The 14,875-nt window shown below is 46.5% G+C and overlaps 1 protein-coding gene across 2 annotated transcripts in view; it reads right to left on the minus strand.

The window, feature by feature from the left end:
* SEMA4B (semaphorin 4B) overlaps positions 1 to 14,667 on the minus strand; it is a 90,140-nt gene extending 75,473 nt beyond the window's left edge. Inside the window, exons 1-4 of one of the 2 annotated variants that reach the window (XM_087856635.1) lie at positions 14,297 to 14,667; positions 9,481 to 9,597; positions 6,118 to 6,207; positions 2,573 to 2,725 (exon numbers count right to left, since the gene is read on the minus strand). The gene's annotated coding sequence lies outside the window, so the exon portion shown is untranslated. Of the gene's footprint in view, positions 1 to 2,572; positions 2,726 to 6,117; positions 6,208 to 9,480; positions 9,598 to 9,711; positions 9,837 to 14,296 lie in introns of those variants that run through there. The other variant, XM_087856636.1, reaches the window with a different exon arrangement.
* Positions 14,668 to 14,875: the final 208 nt, after the last annotated feature.

Below are 14,875 nucleotides of genomic sequence, written 5' to 3' on the forward strand. Positions count from 1 at the left end.
TAACCAAGGAAGTTCAGGATCTGGACACCTCCCACGAAAGCTAAAACCTGGAGTATTTCGTTTATTTTATTATTTTTTAAAAAGATTTTACTTATTTCTTTGAGAGAGAGCGAGAGCACAAGCACAAGCAGGGGGGAGGGGCAGAGGGGGAAGCAAACTCCCTGCTGAGCAGGGAGCCTGATATAGGACTTGATCCCAGGACCCTGGGACCACAACCTAAGCTGAAGGCAAACACTTCACCGACTGAGCCACCCAGGCACCCTAGAACCCAGAGTATTTAAATAACTGGTTGAAAGTTACACAGTTTGGAAGAGATTAGGACAGGATATTCACCAGCCTTGTCTGAGTCCAGAGCCCCTGTGCCAGGGAGAGGCATGTGAGGAATATTTGACAGCTATTTAAAAAGTCTCCTGGGGTGCCTGGGTGGCGCAGTCGTTAAGCGTCTGCCTTTGACTCAGGTCATGATCCCAGGGTCCTGGGATGCAGCCCCTGCTCAGCAGGAAGCCTGCTTCTCCCTCTCCCACTCCCCCTGCTTTGTTCCCTCTCTCGCTGTTTCTCTCTGTCAAATAAATAAATAAAATCTTCAAAAAAAAAAAAGACATATTAAGAGGGGTGCCTGGGGTACCTGGGTGGCTCAGTTGGCTAAGTGTCTGCCTTCGGCTCACGTCATGATCCTAGCGTCCCAGGATCAAGCCTCACATCAGGCTCCCTGCTCTGTAGGTTGTCTGCTTCTTGCTCTCCCTCTGCTGCTCCCCCACCCTGCTCCTTCTCTCTCTCTCTCATTCTCTCTCTCAAATAAATAAATACAATCTTTAAAAAAGAAGAAGAGGGGCGCCTGGGTGGCTCAGTCAGTTAAGCATCTGCCTTTGACTCAGGTCACGGTCCCAGGGTCCTGGGATTGAGCCCCGATTCGGGCTCCCTACTCAGCGGGGAGTCTGCTTCTCCCTCTCCCTTTCCCTGTCCCCCCCCCAATCCCCACTCATGCTCTTTCTTTCTCTCTCAAATATATAAATAAAATCTTAAAAAAAAAAAAGGACATATTAAGAGAATGAGAAGATAAGCCACTGAAAGGGAGAAAACTTTTACAGTGTATGTGTCCCAAAAGGGGACTTATATCAGAATGTGTATCAAACTCCCACAAATCAGAAACAGGCAGAATCCAGTGGAAAAAAGAAAATAAGCACAAGACTTAAACAGGCACTTCATAAGAGAAAATAAATAAATATTAAACACTCAGTCTCATCCGTTTCTAGGCAAATACAATCTAAAAACGGTGTGAGGGGCGCCTGGGTGGCTCAGTTGGTTAAACAACCAACTCTTAATTTCAGCTCAGGTCATGTTCTCAGGATCATGGGAACGAGCCCAGCAGGGAGTCTGCTTGGGATTCTCTCTCTCCGTCTCCCTCTGCCCCTCACCCCGCTCACACTCTCGCTCGCTCTCAAATAAATAAATAAATCTTTAAAAAATAAAAAATAAAGCTGCCACGAGATACCTCTATACACTCAGGAGCATGACCCAAACCCAGAAGAACGACAACGCCAAGTGTCAGCAACGATGTGGATAAACTGAAACTCCCATGCATTGCTGGTAGAAAATAACTGAGACAATCACTTGGAAAAACCATTTGGCAGTGTCTATGAAAGCTGAATGCTTATGCAGTTACCTACAAGCCGCTGACTCACTTTTGAGCGTCATCCAACGGAATTTCCTACATACGTGCAGCAAAAGACAAGCGCTAGAACATTCACACAAGCCTCATTAATAAGAGCCCCAACCCAGAAAAAACAAACAAATGTCCATCAATAGTAGAATGGATACATAAATTGTGGCAGATTCATAAAATGGGATTTTATATAGCAACAGCATTAAATTACAGCATGTTATGCAAAAGCATGGATGAATTTCACAAATGGAATGTTGAGAAGGAGGACACAATGGAGAACATGCTGTCTGATTCCATTTACACCCAAAATGAAAATAGACAAAACCATTTTAGTAGAACTCAGGATAGCAGTTATTTTGTGCAGCGGCGGGGGGGCGGGGGGGGGGGGAGCTGGGGGAAAAAGTGCCTAGGAGGTGAGCTGAGGAGCGTTTCTGGTGTGCTAGTGAGGGTCTGTTTCCTGAGCTGGGCAGCGATGGGGTGAACATTCATAAACTGTGTACACGTACTTTTCTGTATATGTGTATACATATATTATGCTCCAGGAAAAAGTTTAAAAAAAACAACAACAAAGGAAGGAGGACAAAGTTGGAGGACTTGAGACAGAGGATGTTAATGACTCACAGACCTTTGCTGAAAGACCCCAACCCCTTCGGTTAGGAAGTGGGAGTGGGATACGAGATGCCAAACTGAGCTAAGAAACGGGCAAACGTGCTGATGAATCTATTTGAAAAACGGGGGTGCTCAGAAAACCCCCTGGAACTAGAATACTATGGGATAAGAACGTGAAATATAGAAGAGGAGAAATTGGACAGAAATCTTCTATGTTTTTCACATTTCTAAGAACGATAAGGAAAATGATGAGTTTTATACTTCATAAAGTCACGTTAAGAATTTAATTTCTAGTGGCACCTGGGTGGCTCAGTCGGTTAAGCGTCTGCCTTCGGCTCAGGTCATGATTCCAGGGTCCTGGGATCAAGGCCCGTGTTGGGCTCTTTGTTCGGCGGGGAGCCGGCTTCTCCCTCTCCCTCTGCCGCTTCCCCTGCTTGTGTTCTCTCTCTCTCTCTGTCAAATAAAGAAATACGATATTTAAAAAAAATAAGAACTTAATTTCTAAATGAGTAGAAAAAGATGTATAACTTCTAAACCAGTAAACAGGGTGGGGGAACATAAAGAAATCTTGATTGACCCAACAGAAAACTAAAAAGAATGTGGGGAAAAAAGCAAACGAAAAGCGTGGCAAGCAGAAAATACAAAACAAAGTGATAGAAATAAGTAAAAAATCTTCAGTAATCTCTATAAATGTGAATAGTTTAAATGTGTCTTTTCTAAGACATGGATTTTCAAGTATGTTACAAAAGTAAAATTCAGTTGCATGTGGCTACATGTAGAACCTGGGACAGAAAAGATGAGTGTAAAAAGCATGAACAAATATGTATTAGACAAATGCCAACCAAAGTAAAGCTGGGTGTGGCCATATTATATAACATAACATAATATAAACCTTAAAGCAAAAAGCAATTATTAGGTATAAGGATGATTATTTTTTTATAAGATTTTATTTATTTATTCGACACAGAGAGAGAGAGGATGATTGCTATTTAATGATAAAAAGAATAAATCACTAGAAAAATAGAACAGGCATGAACTTACACTTAACATAGCTTCAAAGTATATACATCACCATGGATGGAATGTGAAGAGAAGACAACATCTACCACCACAAGGAGAGACCTTAACACTTCTCTCAGAAGCTGATAGATTCAACTTATAAAAATGTGTAGGAATCTAAGTTTGAGAAGCATGTTCTCAAGGCTAGACGTAGAACTCTCTAACCTTACAATCAGGGGCCGTATTTTTTGTTTTCAAGAACATGTGGAACGTACAACTGTGGCCCCATATTGGACCACAAAGGAAGAGTCAGTAAGTGCCAAAGAAGACGTAGCATTAGACCTAGTGCAAAAAAATATAAAATCACAATCAGGGGGTGCCTGGCTGGCTCAGTTGGTAGAGCACGCATTTTTTTTTTTTAAGATTTTTATTTATTTTATTTTATTTTATTTTTTTTTAAGATTTTATTTATTTATTCGACAGGATAGAGACAGCCAGCGAGAGAGGGAACACAAGCAGGGGGAGTGGGAGAGGAAGAAGCAGGCTCATAGCAGAGAAGCCTGATGTGGGGCTCGATCCCAGAACGCCGGGATCACGCCCTGAGCCGAAGGCAGACGCTTAACCGCTGTGCCACCCAGGCGCCCCAAGATTTTTATTTTTAAGCAATCTGTACATCCAACTTGGCGCTCTCACCCACAGCCCCAAAGTGAAGAGTTGTACGTTCCACCCACTCAGCCAGCCAGGCGCCCCAAGCATGTGACTCTGGGTATTGGGGTTGTAAGGTCGAACCCTAGCCTCCATGCTGGGTGTAGAGATTAGTTAAAAATAAAATCATGGGACACTTGGGTGGCTCAGTTGGTTAAGCGTCTGCCTTCAGCTCAGGTCATGATCTCAGAGTCCTGGAGTCAAGCCCTGCGTTGGGCTCCCTGCTCAGCGGGGGTCTGCTGCTCCCTCTGCCTCTGCCCCTCCTCGCCCCCCCCCCCCCGCCTCACCCCGGCACCCTTCCCCCCATTGTGCCCTCTCTCTCTCTTACTCTCTCTCAAATAAATAAATAAAATCTTTTTTTAAAAATAAAACAAAATCACGATCAAGAAGAAAGTCCCCAAATATAGTCATAACTAAGGACACATAGGGTATCTGGCTGGCTCAATTAGTAGAGCATAGGACTCTTTTTTTGTGTTTTTAATTTTATTTATTTATTTGACACAGAGAGACAGAGAGAGCAAGAGAGCACAAGCAAGCAGAGCGACAGGCAGAGGGAGAAGGAGAAGCAGGCTCCCTGCAGAAAGCCTGACCTGGGGCTCAATCCCAACACCCTGGGATCTTGGGGTCATGAGTTCGAGCCCACGTTGGGTGTAGAGATTACTTAAAAAACAAACAAAATATTTTTGAAAATAAAATAAAATAGGACACACAGAGATCAGGGCTTCCTAATGTGATGCAAGGGGAATGACACAATGTAAAATTCCTGTTAAAGATGTTTAACGTGAATCCAATGATAAGAAAACCATCAGACAAAAGAAACAAAGCAGCTGTTAGGCTCTTCTGCACAACAGTTGACCTGGCTTTTTCAAAAATAGCAATATAAATACCTCCCATCCACCCACAAAAGAACAGGGTATTGCTTTAGATTAAAGAAAGTTAATGAGGCATGACAGCCACATGCAACGCATGATTCTTACTAGATTCTGGAGCCCCGAGGGCCCCCCCAAATGTAAAGAAATTATTGGGACAACTTGGGACAATTAATATGGACCATCTATGATATAGTATTATTGCATGAATATTAAATTTCTTGTGTGTGTGATAATGTGGCCCTATTTTTGTTGAGTTGCTAGGACTTTCCTCTAACAGAATTCTCGAACCTTTTGATTTTAGGACCCCTGTACATTCTAGAAGTTGTTGAGGACTCCAAAAAGCTTTTGTTTATATGGGTTCTATAAAACCACACTGGCTGAATTAAAAAGTTAAAGCAGAAATTTTTTTTGGGGGGGGGGGGCGCCTGGGTGGCTCAGTCGGTTAAGCGTCTGCCTTCAGCTCGGGTTGTGATCTCAGGGTCCCGATATGGAGTCCCAGGTCAGGCTCCCTGTTCAGCGAGGAGTCTGCTTCTCCCTCTCCCTCCACTCCTTCCCTCTGCTCACGCTCTTTCTCTCTCTCAAATAAATAAAATCGTTAAAAAAAGAAAAATTTTTAAAAGTTTACTTTACTTAATTTCATTTATTTATTTATTTATTTGACAGAGAAAGAGCACAAGCAGGGGGAGCTGGAGAGGGAGAAGCAGGCTCCCTGTGGGGAGCCTGACGTGGGCCTGGATCCTAGGACCCTGGGATACTGACCTGAGCCGAAGGCAGATGCTTCACTGACTAAGCCACCCAGGTGCCCCTAAAAGTTTATTTATTCATTTAAAAATAACTACATTTCCGGGGCGCTTGGGTGGCTCAGTCGGTTAAGCATCTGAGTCTTGACTTCAGCTCAGGTCATGATCTCAGGTCATGGAATCGAGCTCTGCGTGGGACTCCACTCAGTGGGAAGTGTACTTAAGGAGTGTCTCTCTCTCCCTCTGCCCATCCCTCTGCTCTCTCTCTCTCTCTCAAAGAAATAAAATAAATCTTTAACAACAACAAGAAAACTACAGCTGGGGCACCTGGTTGGCTCAGTGGGAAGAGCGCTACTTTTGATCTCAGGGTTGTTAAGTTTGAGCCCCACGTTGAGTGTAGAGATTACTTAAAATAATCTTAAAAAAAAAAAAAGTTTCCCAAAAAACCAAACAAAACAAAAACCTTAGTCGGGAGAGTTGTTTGTTTATATTTTTGCAAATCCCTTCCTATCTGACTCGGTGGAAATACCTGGTTCTCATACGTGCTTCTGCGTTCCGTCTGTTGCTGCGGGCTCTTTCGGTTGAGGTGTATGAAGGAGATCCAGCTTCACACAGATTTCTATTCGGAAAAAGAAGAGGAGGGAGTTTTTTGGTTTTTCTTTTTTTTCTTTCAGATTTATTTATTTATTTGAGAGGCAGGGGAAGGGGCGGAGGGAGAGGGAAAAGCCTCAGGTGGACTCCCTGCTGAGAAGGGAGGCGGACCTGGGGCTCGATCTCACCATCCTGAGATCACGACCCTGAGACAAAACCAAGACCCAGGCGCCCCCATCTACCATTTAATTCTTAAAGATCCACGATACCAAAAGCATTTAACGGAGTAGAAGAAAAGTTTTTTTTACATGTATGATTTAACTTAAACTGTTCACAGGTATTCTCTCCCACGGTAGTTCAGCATGAATTTTAAAAGATTAAGAGATGAGACAAACAAGCCCACGGGCACACACGGTCAGAGGACCCGGCGTGCGGTCTGTGGCGCCCGATGTTTCACTGTATCAAGACGGGGACCAGACACCGGTGGCCTTTTTTCTTTCCTCCCTCCCTCCCTCCCTTCCTTCCTTTCTTCCTTCCTTCCTTCTTTTCTTTCTTTTCTTCCTTACTTACTTTTTTAATTAAGGCTGTTACTTGATTTTGGGTTTTTTTGTGTTTTTTTTAAAAAGATTTTATTTTTTTCATTTGAGATAGAGCAAGAGAGCTCAAGCAGGGGGAGAGGCAGAGGGAGAAGCAGTCTCCCTGCTGAGCTGGAAGCCCAGCATGGGACTCGATCCCAGGACCCTGGGATCATGACCTGAGCTGAAGGCAGACACTTAACCATCTGAGCCACCCAGACACCCCACTTACTTGATCTTGAACAAGAAAGTGGCGAGTGGCGTAAAGAACTGAGAGTGTGCTTCTGTTATGAGACTTCTTCCCCTTACCACTCCACACTTCAAGGTCAAGGTACAATTTGGGGAGAAAATAGTGTGCTATATCTAGTTAGTTGTGTTATCTACTAGTACACCTTTCTAGTTTGTTTTCCCCACACTGAGCAATTCTCCAATCCTTTGCAGGACTGAACGTCCTACAACGTAACTTAATTCTGACACCATCTACCCGGAGACAGCGTCAGATCCCACAGGATAGGGGCTCACTCCCACCAGACTGATGCCAGTTGCAGATCTGGGAAGCTTGAACTTCTGATCAACGAGCTCTAAATGGGGGATTCCCATGACCCTCTCCTCTGGTCCCATAATTTGCTGGAATAGCCCACAAAACTGAGGGAAATGTTGGTTTACATTGACCCACTTATTATAAAGGGTTTAAAAAGGATTTAGATGGACAGTCAGATGAATAGGTACTTAGAGTGAGGGCCAGAGGGTCCTGAGCAAAGGAGCTTCTGTCCCTCCTTATGAATAACAAAGGACACTCCTGTCACTCAGGGAATTCCCAGGGGTTTAGGAGCTCTGTGCCTGGGACTGGAGACAAAAAGAATCATGCCCAGATAGAAAATCTAAGAAGTTACACTTTAGGAGATAAGACTTTCATTTGAGTTGAAGTCGAATGCCTGTCTAAACCACTGATCTTGATTGAGTTAGAGAAAATGATGCGTGATTTGTCCAGATGTGCACATTGCTTCCATGTAAAAAATCAGCTTTCTAGCTCCTTTTATTAAAACATATTCTGATCAAATAATCTTACGCAAGAAAGATAGCCTAGCTTCAAGACTGCAATGTAAAAACAGAGAGCAAACGATTGATTTTCTGCTCAGTTATCAGGTTTAGGATCTTTACAAGAAGTGTGTTAGCTCCCAGGAGCAAAGCTATGGGGCTGGGCCAAAAATTTCTTGTATTGTCCTTGAGCATGAAAAATGGTCAGCTGGCCGGTTGTACGCGGTTCACGCTGGTCCTCCCACAAACGGCCCCGTGACTGTCACGGGGTTGTGTTCACCCAGTGTGAAGCACAAGTTCTAATGTCGCCCTTTTCCATGAAAATCTGGATCTGCTAGTCCTCTTTGTTGCTCACATCAAAGTATCCACTGCCTGCCGAGGGGCAGCAAGTCTTACGTCCAAGCAGGTGCTCCTCACCAGATGCCTCTATCTTTTCTTCCTTTCTTCCAATGTATCTTTGCATGTGGTTATTATGCCCACCAGGAGTAGTTTCTTTTTCTGGAGAATTCTAATTCTGGACCATGCTCCCATTTGTCAGCTTTTCGGTAAAGGATGGCTGCTCCGGGCTGACCAGGTAGCCAGGCTCTTGGGTTGTAGGGCTACCTTGGGGAGTCCTGGGACTCATCCCTGTGCCAGGCCTGACCACAGTACTTCCCCGGGGGGTGCATCGGGGCATGGTGGACACCACAAACACCAGGGTCACCCCAACTTGCATGGGTCGATCTGGACCAAGGCCCAGGAAGCTTTTCTGCTCCAGGTGTCTCGGTGCTTCACTGCCCAGCCTCAGTTTCCTGTGTTTCCTGGTCACTGAGACTGGGTGAGACCCCATGGAGGGGGTAGGGGGGTTATTCTTTAACCATAACAAGATGTACAGGGGCTGCCTGGCTGGCTCAGTCAGTAGAGCGAGCGACTCCTGGTCTCCACATCGTGAGTTCAAGCCCTACCTTGGGTCTGGAGCTTACCTTAAAATAAAATCTTTAAGAAAAAATGTACAACTGCTTGTTTTTTAAAGGTTCATTGTAATGTGGAATCCAGAACAACATCAATGTGCCTTTCCCACTCTGTGACATTCACGTCTATTACATTCAAGTTCTTTCTCGACTAGATTTTTTACCCATGCATAACGTTTTAACATCATGTATTGGTCACCTGGAAAATACTGGGTCACTGAGTTATGCAGATGTTCTAAAAATTGACACATTTCATTACACCATATGAAAAAAAAATCACACTTGGTGATGCCACCAATCTCATTAGAAACATCTTCAAGAACCGGGAAGCTCTCAAGCTCAGGTCGTAAATACAAGTTTTACAAAATTTCAGTATTCCTTTGAAAGTTCACGTTTTATCATGGGCAACAAATACTGTCAGTTATTTCATTGAAGTGACTGGCTCATTTCATTCTTTCTTGAGAAAATATCTGTCAAATATTCAAGTCTGAGTAACTATGGTTTCCCTATCTGCTGTTCTTTCCAGTTAAAATAGTGTTTTATGAAAAAAGCAGCTGCTTCATCTCGAAAACTCAAATAAACCTAAGGGCTTTTCCAGAAGACAACGGCGTACCTGGGTCTGCTCAACAAGTACTTTATAGGTACTTCCCACTTTTACTAGACAGGCTATTCAAAAGCGGTAAACCCGAGAGTTCATTTTTAATAACATTATTAATTTTACTGCTTTATGAAAGATACCTTCATACTTTTTCTTAAAAGCCAACGAGTGCACGTGGTGGGTAATAAAATCACCGCTCTGATGACTGGGTGCCTCCGTGTCCTGATTCGCGGCGAAGCGCCAGCAGTTTTCCCCACCTGTGCAAACAATAACACAGTCGGAAAGGCATGTGACTTCTCAGGAACGGTATGAAAACAGTTTTGCCCTCCGGGATACCCCCGCCCCTCCCCCTCCAGGGCCGCGGACCACACTTTGAAAACCGTTGCTCTAGGTGGCACCATCTTGTCCTTATCTCCACCTGACTTTACATTAAGTTCTCCTCATTCGTCCTCCTGCGCTCCTAGGACCAGGGCGGCGGCGCCAAGGCGGCACGCGGCTGGGGGGGGGGGCGGGGGGGGACGGGGGGGGGTCTCCCGCCGAGGGGCGTGGCCAGCCGGCAGGCAGCCCGCGCTGCCCGTGGGGCCCCTCACCCTTCTTTCCTGACCTCACTTCCTCTTCCCCTCCCCCAGCCCCTTTAACCCTTCACTTCCCCAGGGGTGAAAAAGAAGCGAGGGGAAAAGCCTCCCCGTGAAGGAAGCCGCTGGAGTGACTTGTGCTAAGTTACGGGGGCGATTTGTTTTAAAAAATAAAAAATCTACATCTTGATTGTTCTTTTTCTGCTTTTAAAAGTAATAGATGCTTGTCACATAATATTCAAACCACACAGAATTGTATATAGTAGAAATTGAGAGTCTCCCCTCAGCCCCCCTCCCCCATGCTCTCTCTGGTTTATGTGCCTTAAATTTTTCGCATATATGTGTTTTTCGTATATATGTATGCAACTTTCTATTTTCACTTAACGTACCACATTACAATATTCCGCCTCAGCAAATACAGATCTACCTCATTCTTAATATAACTGACAATGGACATTTAGTCATTCCTAATTTTTCCCTGTTATAAACAGTGCCGCAGCGAACACCTTGGTCTTTTATGTCTCTAAACAATCTGGGGAGTATTTCCATGCTGTCAGTCCTTCAAAGTGGAATTTCTGGATGAAAGGGTATGTGCATTTTATAAAAGGATGGATGCTACCCAATTACCCTCCAAAGAGATGATACCAGCTAAGACTCCCTCCAACCACATCCACTGTATTTTGAAATCACCTCTTTACACATCCATCTCCCTGACCGCCCCCCCCCCCCGTGGCTTGAGGTCCCCTTGGGAATGGAGTGTGTCCTCTTGTCCATCCCTGGGACACAACTGTTACATGACAGGAGCTCATTCATGTGAATGAATGGGTAATATTACCAATAGCACTGTTAAGAAAGAAACAGGCCCAAAATGGAGTTATTTGTGCTAAGCCCAGTGTCAGCAAACCAATACTTGATACCTAACCCAATGGCAATTTTAGCCCCTCCCAGGAATCTGGGAGTCAATCTGGAATTACCTGGTCAGCACTAGGGAGGTGATCTGCCTGATAGATCCCTTCCGTCCTCCATAGGATGGTGATTTTGTCTGGAAACAATCTACTCTTTGCTAGAAACTTCCTTTTCCTGCCCTCTTCTGCCTATAAAAGTCTTTCATTTTGTACAACTATTCGTAGCTCCTATCTACCTGCTAGATGGGATGGTGCCCGGTTCATGAATTATTGAATAAAGCCAATAAGATCTTTAAATTTTACTTCGTTGAATTTTAATACCGCCAACAGGTTTCCATTAGGTGTGTCAGGCACCATTCTAAGCATCTTGTCTGCCCAAAATTCTTTAATCGAATAACTTCTAGGAGTATGTGTTGTTATAACCCTCATTTACAGACGAAGAAACTGAGGCTGGGAAGTTAAGTGACTTGCCCAGGCAATGAGACAGTAATGACTAATAACTTCATCAAACAAGCAGAAACCTTAATGCTCGAGGAATCTGCTGCCCGCAGGGTAATGACGCCCCTGGTTCTTTTTTAATGCCTTTTCAGTCATTTCCCTTGCTCCAGCTTCTGGATCTCCTACTTTATTAGGGATTTTTAGGATTCACTTAGGCAACCGGAGAGAACATTTCATAAATAGTATTCTAAAATCTTCCAAGTTCAGGGGTGCCTGGGTGGCTCAGTCGGTTAAGTGCCTGCCTTTGGCTCAGGTCGTGATCCCTGAGTCCCAGGATCTAGTCCCAGGATCAAGTCCCGCTTCCCGCTTCCCACTTCTGGGATCCCTGCTCAGCAGGGAGTCTGCTTCTCCCTCTCCCACTCCCCCTGCTTGTGCTCTCTCTCTCTCTCTCTGTCAAATAAATAAATAAATCTTAAAAAAAAAAAAATCTTCCAAGTTAGTTTCTGGACCCCGCCTGTTATTGTCCATAGATTTCTTTGACAAAGTTAAAATCAGAGTAGTATATGGTGCTCTTTTATGGGGGGGGGGGGCTGGAGAGTTGTTTACCTTGCATGGTAACTTAGGTATACACGAATGCTGTGTGCTCCTCACCCCCAGTGCAGGCTTGAGAAGGTGGGCTTGACCACTGGGGGGGTGGGGGGTGGGAAGAGTCCACTTGATGGAAGGAAGGGGCCGTGCAAAGGCTCGGAGTCAGGGACTATTCAGGGGAATGGCTAAATATAGAATTATTGGGGAGAGGAAATAGTAGAAGAGAAGGATGGTGAGGGAGGTGAAGGCCGGGAAATGTTACTAGTGTTCAGACTTGACTGTGTGGGGCCTGGAGAGCTACTGCTGAGAGCTGGCTAGGGAGTGACTGCTCAGGGCTGTGCAGCAGGGCTGCGGCAGTGAGAGTGGGAAGGGGAGGGAACAGACTGCTGGCAGGGACATCAGTTTAGAAATGACCATAAATAGCTCTGCTATCAACACCCCCCCACCCCCACATACCCTACCTTCTTCTCCTCTTTTCTGATTTCTAATAATGGCATGACTATTCTTCTAGCCCCAGGGATGGAAGTCTGAGTCACTCTGACTCCTCCCCCTGCCCGAGTCCAGCCAGCGGCGATTCCTGCTGATTCTATCTCTCCACCACCTCTGGAGTCTTGAGGGTCCTGCCAGGACCTTGTGTGACGCCTGGCCCTGGTCAGGGACTCTGACCTCCCCTGCCCAGGCCTGATCCCCTAGTGCCCAACGTCCTCTCACAGCTGTTGCCAGATGTTACCCCCTGCCAACAAACACACCGCACAACAAATGACCTTCAGTGTCCACCTGGGTGAAGTGCAAGTCCCTCCCCTCTCCCAGAAGGCCGGTCCAACCTCCTCCCAGATCCTAAATATCCTTAAGAGCCAGCTTGATGGGCGTTCCCGCCCTAAACCAACAAGGGTCTCCCCTATTAGAAGTAACTTTGTCTTTGGTGCTTTGCTTGTCACCTAAGCCCCTCTTGGGACACTTCCTTCTTGTGCCTGGTTTGTGTGAGGGCACAGCTGTGTGTCTGGCTCTCCAAAGGTAGAGACCGAGTTTGGTGCCTCCATAGGAAACTTGCATATGACCTCGTCTCAATAACTAATTGCCATTTGATTAAAAACATGGGAGGGTGGGAGTTTCCAATTCTGCTGACCCCCGACTGGAGCGTCTGAGCATTTTTCCCTTAAATACCATCTTTCTATGAAGTGGCTTTCCGGGCCAGTAGCTAGCACTGCCAGGAATTCCAAACAAGTGCAATAAATGGGGACTCTGTTTTCTCCTTTCTTCTTAAAAGAGCAACAGACTGTGAGCCAGGTATATGGGTATGAACCAGAGTTCCGCTGCTTCCCAGCTGTGTAACTTTAAGTGTCCTAACCTCTTTGAGCAAATGTCAGCTGTCTCACCCAAACAGGCACTGTGTGGGGAAGGCTGGCATGCAGCTGGAGCCCTGGGAGGCGGGGAGTGAGAGGCAGTTTCATCTGAAGACCTTGCTTCACTGCCCTGGGCTTCTGCTGTGTGTGCAAAGGATACAAGTGCCCCCACCCTCTCTGCAGGAGTTGGCTGAACTCCAGAACACACTGAGGCTTCAGTGCTGCTTCTCACTAGGGCTTCTGACACCCTAGTCTACCACGCAGAGGAACAGATGAGCCCTTGGGGGGGGGGCAGCAATTTCTTCATGGCCATTTCAGAAGTAGTAGTATAAGTAGCTGACATCCATAACCGAATCTCATTGTTTGGGCTAGAAGGATCCTCAGGGGGTCCATTCTCCCAGTTGACCGGTATGGACACTGAGGCCCAGGTGCCTGGTATCAACCAGGATGGCATAAAGGCAAATACCAGAGGCTTCCAAGGTCTTTAACTGTGTTTTGAACAAGAGGACTGGGAACACAGTGAAAGACATCATGAGTCATTCTGGGACAGGCTGGCCTAAGATCAGGCCTTCCACTGAGACCTCAGACTTTGCAGGGGAGGGGTGTCCAAAAGCAACCTCCCCTTGGATCCAGTCTACTGGGTCTCAGGGCCAAAGCAGTAGCTCTGCCTGGTTGGGACAGGGAGAAGGAAGCAGTGAAGTCAGTAATTCAAGGTCGCTTTCTTGGCCCAGCCCCATCTGGCAATGTTGACTGTGAGGCAATGAAGGGGAGAGCTGGGGACACAGGGCAGAAAGAGGTTGCTAGTATTTGGAGTGAGTTGGTGTGACCGGGAAAGTGGGGCTGGGGTCAGATTTTTCTAAATAAAACCCAGCCCCAGCTGGTGTCTCATTTCAAGAACATGGCCGATGAGACTTTGGTTGCTGATGACAGAATCAATCAGTATTGTCTTCCACATGCAAACAGGCGAAGATGGAACTGTCCGCCAGCGTAGACCCTGAGCTCCTGCGGGCCAAGCTGCACAGGACTCAACTGGATCGTGATAAGCGTAACTACAACCGTTGAGCACAGGGTGTGCCCCAAGCCTTTTCCTTGCCTTAGGTTACCCACCTTTCCTGGCAGCTCTGTGGTCGTCATAATTACCATTTCGGGGCCGGAGAAAACAGACTCTGGCTAGGCTGAATGACTTCGAGGATTAGCTGCGGAGAAGAGATTTCAGCTCTTGACTCGGGTCGGTCTACACAACTCGTGGAGTGGACAGGGGTGTCTGAGCGCGAACTTGAGGAGAGCCGACGTGCCCGTGGTCTTAGTCCAAGAACACGCAACTCGCCCTCGGTTAATGCGAAGGAGTTTCTAGGCCAGCCAACGCGAAGGGCGCAAACGTTTGCTCACTTAGGGGGTTTAAGCTGAGTTGTCAGCAACTGCCACCCAGGTTTAAATAGGGCATCCCGGAGAGAGGGGTTTAGACTCACTAACAGCTGCCCTAATTCCCCACCTCCCGCGCCCGCTCGCGGGTCCCCGCGGGTCTCTCAGCCTGTCGCAACAGCCCCTTGGCGCCAATGGAAGCGCGCGCCGGGCGCTGGGGCGGGGTCCGGCGGGTGCGGGGGCCCCCGGAGGAGGCCGGCCCGGCCCCGGCCCCGCCTCCTCCCCGGCGAGGCCCAATCAGGTTGGCGGCCCCCGGTAGCCCCG

Source organism: Ursus americanus, chromosome 28 (assembly GCF_024610735.1).
Source record: "Ursus americanus isolate L20-20 chromosome 28, mUrsAme1.1.p, whole genome shotgun sequence".
NCBI lineage: Eukaryota > Metazoa > Chordata > Mammalia > Carnivora > Ursidae > Ursus > Ursus americanus.